The 10236-nt window shown below is 42.1% G+C and overlaps 1 pseudogene; it reads left to right on the top strand.

The window, feature by feature from the left end:
* Positions 1 to 901: 901 nt before the first annotated feature.
* On the top strand, positions 902 to 9961 carry LOC147429200 (large ribosomal subunit protein eL19y pseudogene; annotated as a pseudogene).
* The last annotated feature ends 275 nt before the right edge of the window (positions 9962 to 10236 follow it).

Below are 10236 nucleotides of genomic sequence, written 5' to 3'. Positions count from 1 at the left end.
GCATTTCAAGTGGGTGTCCATGTATTCCCATGCAGCGACAACTAAGCAGTTTTGAAGAAATCATTGAGAAAAGCGAATGTTCATGCTTGCTGCCTGATAAAGTCATGAAAATTTAAGTGTGTGCAACGTTTGTGCGGTATAAGTTTTACCATTAATCTACATGGCCTCGATGCCTGAAACTTTCTGCCGCTGAATGCAATTCCAGAGCATGCCACAACACATCTTCTCAAGAGCTGGATATCTCTCTCCTCAAAATTGGGCTTCCTTGGTGCCCCTTTTACTCATCAAGAGAATACTATTGTTATTCTCTCCCTTAACGTGGCAGCTGACTTTCTTGGCTCCTCGCGAGCTTGTGCACACTACCTTCTGGGCGTAGTGACCTCAACTTGCAATGGAGAAACTACAGACTCGTGCCGGGATTGCAGCTCCACACCTAGCAAATTTGGTGCTGGAGAGATTTGTGCTCTACATCCTCCTCAACTCTAGAAACTCTTTGAAAGATCGTGCACCGGTGCGCGCTTTTTGAGAGAGTTTTTTTACTTGGTGAGCCCAAGGCTATTTTTGCAGCAGAGCCACCACGTGGCATTAGATTTAAATTAAAAAAAAACATCATTGCCATGAAAAGCTCTAAAAAAATTTCCGCGCGAGAATCTACCAAGTGAATTAAAAAAAAAAACACTTTGCGTTGCTCAATTGCTCTCAAATAGAAACAGTCCAATCTTCTCCATAAGCAGGTTCTCAAGAAGCAGCTAGGAGCTTTGTCTGTAGGTTTGTCCCCATCACCATATTCATCTCATTAGGGTTTTGTAAGAGTGGGCGACAACGGTGTCCCTCAAGCTACAGAAGAGCCTCGCGCATGTTAGAGTGTGGGAAGCACAAGGTTTGGCTCGATCGCAATGAGGTCAACAAAATCTCTATGGATAATTCATGGCAAAATATCAAAAATTTGGTCAAGATGGCTTTGTGATTTGGAAACCAACCAGGATACACTTGCGGGCAAGAGCAAAGCGTTCTTTGGCGGCTAAAAGGAAAGGCGGTCATTCAGGATAAGGTATGTAATGGAATCTGCCTATTTAACTTGAGAGTAGTGGAAATTAATGAGAGTACTTTTGAGAAATAACTTTGTGAGCATAACGGGTGAACATAATTGAAAATAGCAACATAATCATAGCAATTAGTTAACTTGGCATGATCAATACTTTTGCAAGAGAGAGAATTTAGAGAACATGACAACAGTTGAGGACCGGATTTATGTGGAGCCGGTCCCCCCTCCAATAGGCATTTGTATTATGATTTCTCCCATTAAGAGAGATTTGTTACAATACAGTCTTTGTGTTCCTTGTGACCTAGGTGATGCAATGAAGATGGAAAACTTCATGCATCACAAACATAACATAAACTTGAAGAAAGCTTTAGCTATCCCAAGACCTCAAACACCTTCGAAGGTGGAGAGAGCTAGCAGGGAATGAGGGTAGGGAAGAGGAAGAAAAACATTATGTAGGAGAAAGAATTAGTTCCTCACTTATCATAACTCTTGTTGCTAGCATACATAATAGCATAGTAATGAAGAAGAAAGAGATGGAAAGCTTAAGCATTGAAGCATGGCTCTTGGTTGGATTTTCACTCCATAGCCAAGAGTGTTGGTGTGAGCTCTCAACCTCTACTTGCTTGGAGAGGGAGCTCTTGCACTTTTCATAGCACACAATGAGAGTGTTTGTGAGTGTGTGTGGGTGAGTATACCCCCTAAGCAACCCCCTATCTTGCTTGGGTCGACCCCCCCTTGTAGCGCATGCTTGAAGCTCATTGGACCCCTCCAGGCCTAGCCAATCATAAGGAGGAGGCATTACAAGCAGTAGAGGTAGCCTTGAGACAAGTGTCCCCCTTTCCCCTTTGAGAGAGAGGGCTTGATAAATGCTAAATCAATTAATTAAATCTCCTAAATTACTATTGGACCCCTTGGGTGGCCAACCAATAGGCTTTAGGCTCTTCAAGCTTGGGCCTGCTTGTGTGTGTGAGTGTGTGTTCTCTCTCTATCTCCTAGGAAGAGGGCTCGCCCCCCCTCTTGTAGGGATACTTTTGACTTTTGGTGCTCAAGCACCTTAGTCATCAAGCATGACAATGCACTTGAACTAGGGGTGTTCCCACAAGCATCTCAGGCAAGCATGTCAAAGCACCTTGAGCACCTTAATCAAGTAGCAAGTCAAGCACTTCAAGCATGTAGCAGGTCAAGCACCTCAAGCACCTTAAGCATGACAAGCACCTCAAGCACGACAAGCACCTCGAACACGACAAGCACCTCGAGCTTGGGCCGGGTTCCCACCTCAAGCTCAGCCCTAGCTTACCTAAGGTCAAAGGTGGAGGTCTTCAATGAAGCTAACTCTAAGGTCTTATGCTCCATTAGTTAGCTTTGCTCTTTGATAGACCATCTCTCATTTGGGCCCCTTTACCATTGGCCCCGTGTTGAGATAGATCTATAAGCACATATCTATATCTTAACACTTATTCCCGTTTATTCTCCCACATTAAGTGATCAATTTAATATGAAAAAATCATTTGGGTTGGTTAGATATTAGATTTTATGACATTACCTTTCTCTTGAAATCATAGTCGTCCTCGACTATGAGGTAGAAGAGATAAAGCCTTAGTCATTAGTCAATCTTACTTAGCGGGTAGAGGATCCCTTTTTACCCTACGACATCTTTCCAAGATGGATGACTAATCCATTTGGTGCTTGGGAGACATAGCTTCTGCAAGCATGTCTGCTCTTTAGTCCATTTCTTTTTCCCAAAGTAAAGTGACAAATTCTACTTGGTGTTTGAGAGACGTCGTCATCACAAACATGATTCTAAGCATGCATACTAATTAAATTTGTGCACAATTGAAAAAAGGACGTCTTATAAGACAAAAACATGAGTCATTTAAAAGAAATTTGTACATTTGCTTACTCTAATGTAGCATTGTAAGCATTGACAAGGTTCATACTATCCTTAAGCTGTACTCCTTGCATCCATCTAGCATCTTCAAAAAGATAATTTTTGAACTTAATAAGATACCGTCGGATAATCTTACCATGTCGTAGTACCTTGTCTTCATGCCGAAGGATAGCTTCGGGTTGTAGCACCTCTTCTTGGTCTTCAACTTCGGGAGGGTCTTCAATGATTGGTTCAGTTGGTGGCTCTCCTTTGTAGGGCTTAAGTAGGCTTACATGAAAGGCATTGTGTATGAGCCAATGGTTGGGCAACTTGAGTTGATAAGCCGTCTCATTGATGGGCTTCAAGATTTGGAAAGGACCATAGTATCTTTTTGCTAGTTTAGCATAATACTTTTGATGGCCCGTAGGATTTTTTCCCGTCGTTTGCCTTAATCGAGCCTTAGGAAACTTGAGTAAGACCCAATCATTTTCTTTGAATATTAAGGCTCTTCTATGCTTATCGGCAACAACTTTTTTCCTTTGTTGAGAGATGGATATAGCCTCCCTAATATTTTGAAAAGATTCTTGTAGGTCACGACTATACTCATCAGTGGCGAAGATCTTCCCTTGTACTTTGAGTTGCAAGGGACTTTTAGTTCTTCCCTCAATGATCTCAAAAGGTGCTTTTCCCGTAGAAGTATGTACAGTATTATTGTAAGCATACTCTACAAGAGGTAAGTACTTTTTCCATTGTGAGCGTTGATCTACTTCGGTAACATACGTCTTGAGTAGATTGAGTATCGTAAGATTGGCTATCTCACTTTGGCCATCCGTTTGTGGGTGATAGGCTGAAGAGAAATTCAATCTTGTTCCTAGATTTTCAAAGAGACCTTTCCAAAAATTACTGGTCATTCTAGGATCTCTATCTGACACGATGGATGTGGGTAATCCATGGTGCTTGAAAATATGAGATATGAAGAGAGTTGCCATTTGATGTGCCTTAATAGTCTTTTTGACAGGAATAAAATGTGCTTGCTTGCTTGCTAAACCTATCGACTATTGTCCATATTCCTGTATTCCCATGGATAGACTTGGGTAATCCAAAGATGAAATCCATGGATATACTCTCCCATGGTGAATTTGGAATAAGCAATGGCTGGAGTAATCTAGGTGGCTTCCCTCTATCATACTTGGTCTTTCGGCATACTACACATTTTGATACATACTCTTGTATGTCCACTTTCATGGTAGGACAATAGAAGTATGTCTCTACTCCTCGGAGAGTAGGTTGAATACCTCTATGCCCCACATATGGAGGAGCATGGGATTCATACATAACTTTCTCACGAAGGGAATGGGTAACACATAGCCTATTGCCGTGGAGAAGATAACCATCCTGCAAACTGAATGGTTCCTCTTTCTTCCCCAAAGCAAGGGCTGACATTATGTCTCTAAAGTCAGGGTCAGTAGCATACTCATCTATCATAAAGGATAGATCATTGTGAGTAGCTATAGACACCGCATTAACTTTTGGTCGTCATGAAAGTGCATCGGCAACTTGATTGTGCTTACCAAGTATGTGAGCAATATGGAAATTAAATTGCGAAAGAAAATTTGCCCACCTCATTTGTTTGTCGGAAAACATGGTTTGCGTCATGAAATACTTGAGACTTTGGTGGTCGGTTCGTAGGATAAATGGAGTCCCCAATAGGTAGTGCTTCCATGTGTCTAGGGCATGTAGAACAGCTAAAAGTTCTTTCTCATAAATTCCCAAGACTCGTTCATCAATATTGAGCCTTCGGCTCTCATATGCTATGGCATGCCCTTCTTGAAGCAAAACTACTCCAAGGCAATCACCACAAGCATCACATTGGACCTCAAATGGCTTTGAGAGATCTGGAAGCACGAGGACTAGTTGGGAAGTAAGCTTCTCTTTGAGCTTTTCAAAAGCATTTTTCTCCTTAGCAGTCCATACAAACTTAACGTTCTTCTTAGTTAAGTCGTGTAGTGGTCCGGCTACTTGAGAGAATTTTGCTATGAAGCGTCTATAGTATGCGCACATACCAAAAAATCTTCTTAGCTCATGTAGATTTCTTGGGTTAGGCCATGCTTTTATTACCTCTAACTTTGATGGATCCATTTGGATACCATCTTTAGAGATAATATGACCTAGGTATTGAATCTCTTGAAGGAAGAATTCTCTTTTCTTTTGGTTGAGATAAAGCTTGTTCTCCCTCAATGCTTGAAAAATCACTTGGAGATGTTGCTTATGTTCCTCCAAAGACTTGGAGTAGATGATGATATCATCAAAGAACACTCTAGTGAATTTACGATATGGTCTAAAAATTTTCTCCATCAAACGATTGAACGTAGTTGGTGCATTAGTCAAGCCAAAAGGCATGACTAGATATTCATAAAGACCAAACGTTGTGCAAAATGCGGTCTTTAAGATATCTTCATCCACTATCCTTATTTGATGATAGCCACTCTTAAGGTCAATCCTACTGAAGTAGGTAGAGCCTTGTAGATTATCAAACAGATCTTCTACCGGAGGTACGGGAAATCTGTTTTTGATAGTGATATGGTTTAGTGTTCGATAGTCCACACACATACGGTATGTACCATCTTTCTTTTGCACTAAAAGGACTGGAGAGCAAAAGGGAGAGGAACTAGGCCTCACCATCCCTTTGTCTACCAGTTCTTGTACTTGCCTCATGATCTCCTCTTGTTGAGCTTGTGAGACTCGATAATGAGGCTTGTTAGGTGGTGAGCTTCCAGGAAGGAGCTCAATACGATTGTCATCATCCCCTCGTTTTGGAGGTAAGCCCATAGGGATATCATCGATGAACACATCTTGGAATCCTTTTAGAAAATTAGACAAGTCTAACTCTTCTTGATTCCTACCATTTACATTTGATGAAACATTAGTATCTTTTAGAGAATCTTTGACAAAAATCATGTACGCAGAAACTGAGCTCTTCATTGACTTATCAAAAGCAAGAGGATTTACAAGTGGAATAGTGCGACCATGCTCACTAGCATCTATATACATGTTCTTTCCCCTGTAGGTGAAGTAAATTCTCCTTTCAGGGAACTTCATGTTGGCAGCCATGCGATCAAATCATGGTGCCCCTAGGATAACATCCTGATGTTGGAGAGGAGAGATGAATAAGTCTTCTTTGTCGACATAGCTTTGGACATGAAGCCTCAACTTCCCAATCAAGGGAGTAACGGAGGCTTGTTGTCCCTTGAAAGGTGCATCAACCACTACTATATCTCCCATCTTAAAAGCTTGAATGCCCAACTTGGTGGCCAACTCTATTGATATGAAGTTGAGAGTAGAGACAGGGTCAAACAAGATAAAGGCATCATTCTCTCTTACCTTTCCCCAAGCATAGGAAAGTGATGATCCTTTGCAATGAGCATCCTCTTTTGGAGCTTCGATGGTAGAAGCCCTAGGAGTCTCATTGCGAGCATTCTTCTTGGGGCAAGAGCGATAGCCATGTCCTTGCTCCCCACACTTGAAACACTTATGGTCCTTGCGAAAAGCTTCAAGCTCTTCAGGAGAGAGTTTGTTTTTACCTTTGTAAACTCCCTTCTCCTTGGACCGATTGTTGTTGTTGTTGGAATTGGCTTGGGAAGTATTTTGAACATTGGTTTTTCCCTTTGCATCATTTTTATCTTTGTTTTCCATGGGCTTGACATTACGTCTAGCCCGTTGATGGAAATTTATGTGTGAATCAACCATGGTGTGATGGATTACTTCGCTAATAGTACCAGGCCATTGAGAGTTGATGTATTCCGACATCTCTTCAGGTAATCCCGCACAGAATTGCTGCCTTTGCTCGGCAAAGTCTATCTTTTGAAAGACAGTAGCCTTGAGATGTAAATCCCAAAACTTCTCTACATATTTGTGGATAGACTCATGGGAGAGGAGCTTCAAGCTACGCCATTCATTAAGCACTTTGTCCTTTGCATCGCTTGCAAGGAATTGCTTCATGATGGAAACTCGTAGAGTTTTCCATGTCTTTGGTGCTTCACCATTTCCACGAAGGCTAGCCCACCATCGACGAGCTGATTTTTGGAAGTGCATAGCTACATGGCGTAGCTTGGAGGACTCTGTGAAGCCCTCATCTCCAAAGGCCGCATCAAATTGCTGGATGAAGATCAACACTTTGTCAGTAGCACCGAAGGTGCCATCATAGGTGAGAAAAGAGATACTCTTTCCTCCCTCCTTGAACTTCTTTAGCTTTTGTGACCTTCTCCATGCAGGAAATGATTTGTGATGTCCTCCCCTCTTGTATTCTCTAGGAAAATAGCCATAACTTTCATCGGAAGAGGAGGAAGGTGAAGAAGAAGGAGAAGAGGGTGACCTCTTCCTAGCCCTTTTCTTCCTTTGTTTCCTCTCTTGCCTTTCAGAATGATGAGGAGAAGGACTATGTGTTGATCCTTTCCTCTTGGGAGGAGTGGGAGATCGTCTAGACCGCCGTCTTCGTGGAGCCACATCTTCAGAGGAGCTTAAACTTTCATTGTTTTCTTGCTCTTTGGATTCCTCCTCTCGAATGGGAGAGAGTCTTCTTTTGGGGGTCTCTTCAAGAGGTCTCCTAAGCTCTCTCTCCTCTTGGAGAGGAAGGGAAATTCCATAAGCACAAAGTTGTTGAGTAACTTCGGCTTGCAAAGCAGGGTTGCCCATAGCTTGCTGCAACCTAGTGATGAGATAATTCACAAACATGGGAGCATCATCATTAGCACCTTTATGTGCGAAATCAAAGCTATCAATGTTCATTCTACTCTCTTTATTATTGTCATCCATGTTAACAAAATTTATGTATGTACTTAGTGTATGCTTTGGCAATTCAAAACCTTAGTTGCCACTCCTATTAGCCTTTGAAAATTGGCTCTTAAGTATCTACACCCACGGATCGAAGTGGTTAATTATAGAGAGTAGAGGAGTAGGTCTATCATAGCAGAGTTGCCAAGGGCTAGCTCCTTTCAGACTTCTTATGGCTCAATAATGGTAAAGTCGTAGGCAAGTCTACAAACACTCCATTATTAAGTCCAAAGTTCCCGAGGTGTGCACCATCCCCCACATAGTGGGCTCAACAAAACCGATAATAGATCCCAGTTCCACTTACCCTATTATAATTAACAACATCAACCATTTATAGGCTACTTAAGGACCTCTCTTCTTAAGCAAGAAAAGAGAAACCTAATGCTCTAATACCAATGTAATGGAATTGGCCTATCTAACTTGAGAGTAGCGGAAATTAATGAGAGTACTTTTGAGAAATAACTTTGTGAGCATAATGGGTGAACATAATTGAAAATAGCAACATAATCATAGCAATTAGTTAACTTGGCATGATCAATACTTTTGCAAGAGAGAGAATTTAGAGAACATGACAACAGTTGAGGACCGGATTTATGTGGAGCCGGTCCCCCCTCCAATAGGCATTTGTATTATGATTTCTCCCATTAAGAGAGACTTGTTACAATACAGTCTTTGTGTTCCTTGTGCCCTAGGTGATGCAATGAAGATGGAAAACTTCATGCATCACAAACATAACATAAACATGAAGAAAGATTTAACTATCCCAAGAGCTCAAACACCTTCGAAGGTGGAGAGAGCTAGCAGGGAATGAGGGTAGGAAAGAGGAAGAAGAAACATTTTGTAGGAGAAAGAATTAGTTCCTCACTTATCATAACTCTTGTTGCTAGCATACATAATAGCTTAGTAATGAAGAAGAAGGAGATGGAAAGCTTAAGCATTGAAGCATGGCTCTTGGTTGGATTTTCACTCCATAGCCAAGAGTGTTGGTGTAGGCTCTCAACCTCTACTTGCTTGGAGAGGGAGCTCTTGCACTTTGCATATCACGCAATGAGAGTGTTTGTGAGTGTGTGTGGGTGAGTATACCCCCTAAGAAACCCCCTAGCTTGCTTGGGCCGACCCCCCGTTGTAGCTCATGCTTGAAGCTTGGGTGGCCAACCAATAGGCTTCAGGCATCTCATGAAGGTAACATAGGTAGGGGCCTGACATGTGTCCCTGCTGCCTCTTCAAGCTTGGGCCTTCCTTGTGTGTGTGAGTGTGTGTTCTCTCTCTATCCCCTAGGAAAATGGCTCGCCCCCCCTCTTGTAGGGATACGTTCGACTTTGGTGCTCAAGCACTTTAGTCATCAAGCATGACAATGCACTTGAACTAGGGGTGTTCCCACAAGCATCTCAGGCAAGCATGTCAAAGCACCTTGATCACCTTAATCAAGTAGCAAGTCAAGCACCTCAAGCATCTAGCAGGTCAAGCACCTCAAGCACATTAAGCATGACAAGCACCTCGAACACGACAAGCACCTCGAGCTTGGGCTGGGTTCCCGCCTCAAGCTCAGCCCTAGCTTACCTAAGGTCAAAGGACTTTTACACACATTATTGGAGGTCTTCAATGAAGCTAACCATAAGGTATTATGCTCCATTAGTTAGCCTTGCTCTTTGATAGATCATCTCTCATTTGGGCCCCTTTACCATTGGCCCCATGTTGAGATAGATCTATAAGCACATATCTATATCTTAACACTTGTTCCCGTTTATTCTCTTACATTAAGTGATCAATTTAATATTAGAAAATCCTTTGGGTTGGTTAGATATTAGATTTTATGACATGGTAAGAGACGGGGTACTAGGGAGGCACGGCTACCCTCTAAAGTTCTCTGGTTGAGGTGGATGCGACTGCTTCGCCGGTTACTGAGAAAGTACCGGGAGGCTAAGAAGATTGACAGGCATATGTACTATGATATGTATATGAAGGTCAAGGGTAACGTGTTCAAAAATTAGTGCATGCTCATGGAGAGTATTCACAAGTCTAAAGCTGAGAAGGATCATGAGAAGACAGTGTCTAATCAGTTTGAAGCCTGTAGAGCTAAGGAAAAAGCTATCAGGGCCGAGTGAAAAAGTGCAAGGAGGGAAGAGCACTTGGCACAGGGATTGAGTACTGAAGTATCACCAACCATCCCTACAGCTGCCCCTGAGGCCACCAAGAAGTCCAAGAAGTCCAAGAAGTGAGCGACATAGCAAGATTTAGCTAAGAGCTGTGACTCGTTAGTACTTAAATAGAAACCTTGGACCTTTGAGCTTGTGTAATGAGATACAGTTTTGAGCGACATAGCAAGATTTAGCTAAGAGTTGTGACTCATCAGTACTTAAATAGAAATCTTGGACCTTTGAGCTTGTGTAATGAGATACAATTTTTGCTTTACTCTTGAAAGCATGACTATTGCAATCCTAAAAGGGTTTTCATTTGCAAATTTCCCCCATCTCTTTCATTGACTATTGGTTAT

The sequence above is a fragment of the Adiantum capillus-veneris genome, chromosome 22 (assembly GCF_014529385.1).
Source record: "Adiantum capillus-veneris isolate H3 chromosome 22, ASM1452938v2, whole genome shotgun sequence".
In the NCBI taxonomy this organism is placed as follows: domain Eukaryota; kingdom Viridiplantae; phylum Streptophyta; class Polypodiopsida; order Polypodiales; family Pteridaceae; genus Adiantum; species Adiantum capillus-veneris.
The sequence above is the reverse complement of the archived record's forward strand: the minus strand, read 5'-3'. Positions and strand labels throughout refer to the sequence as shown.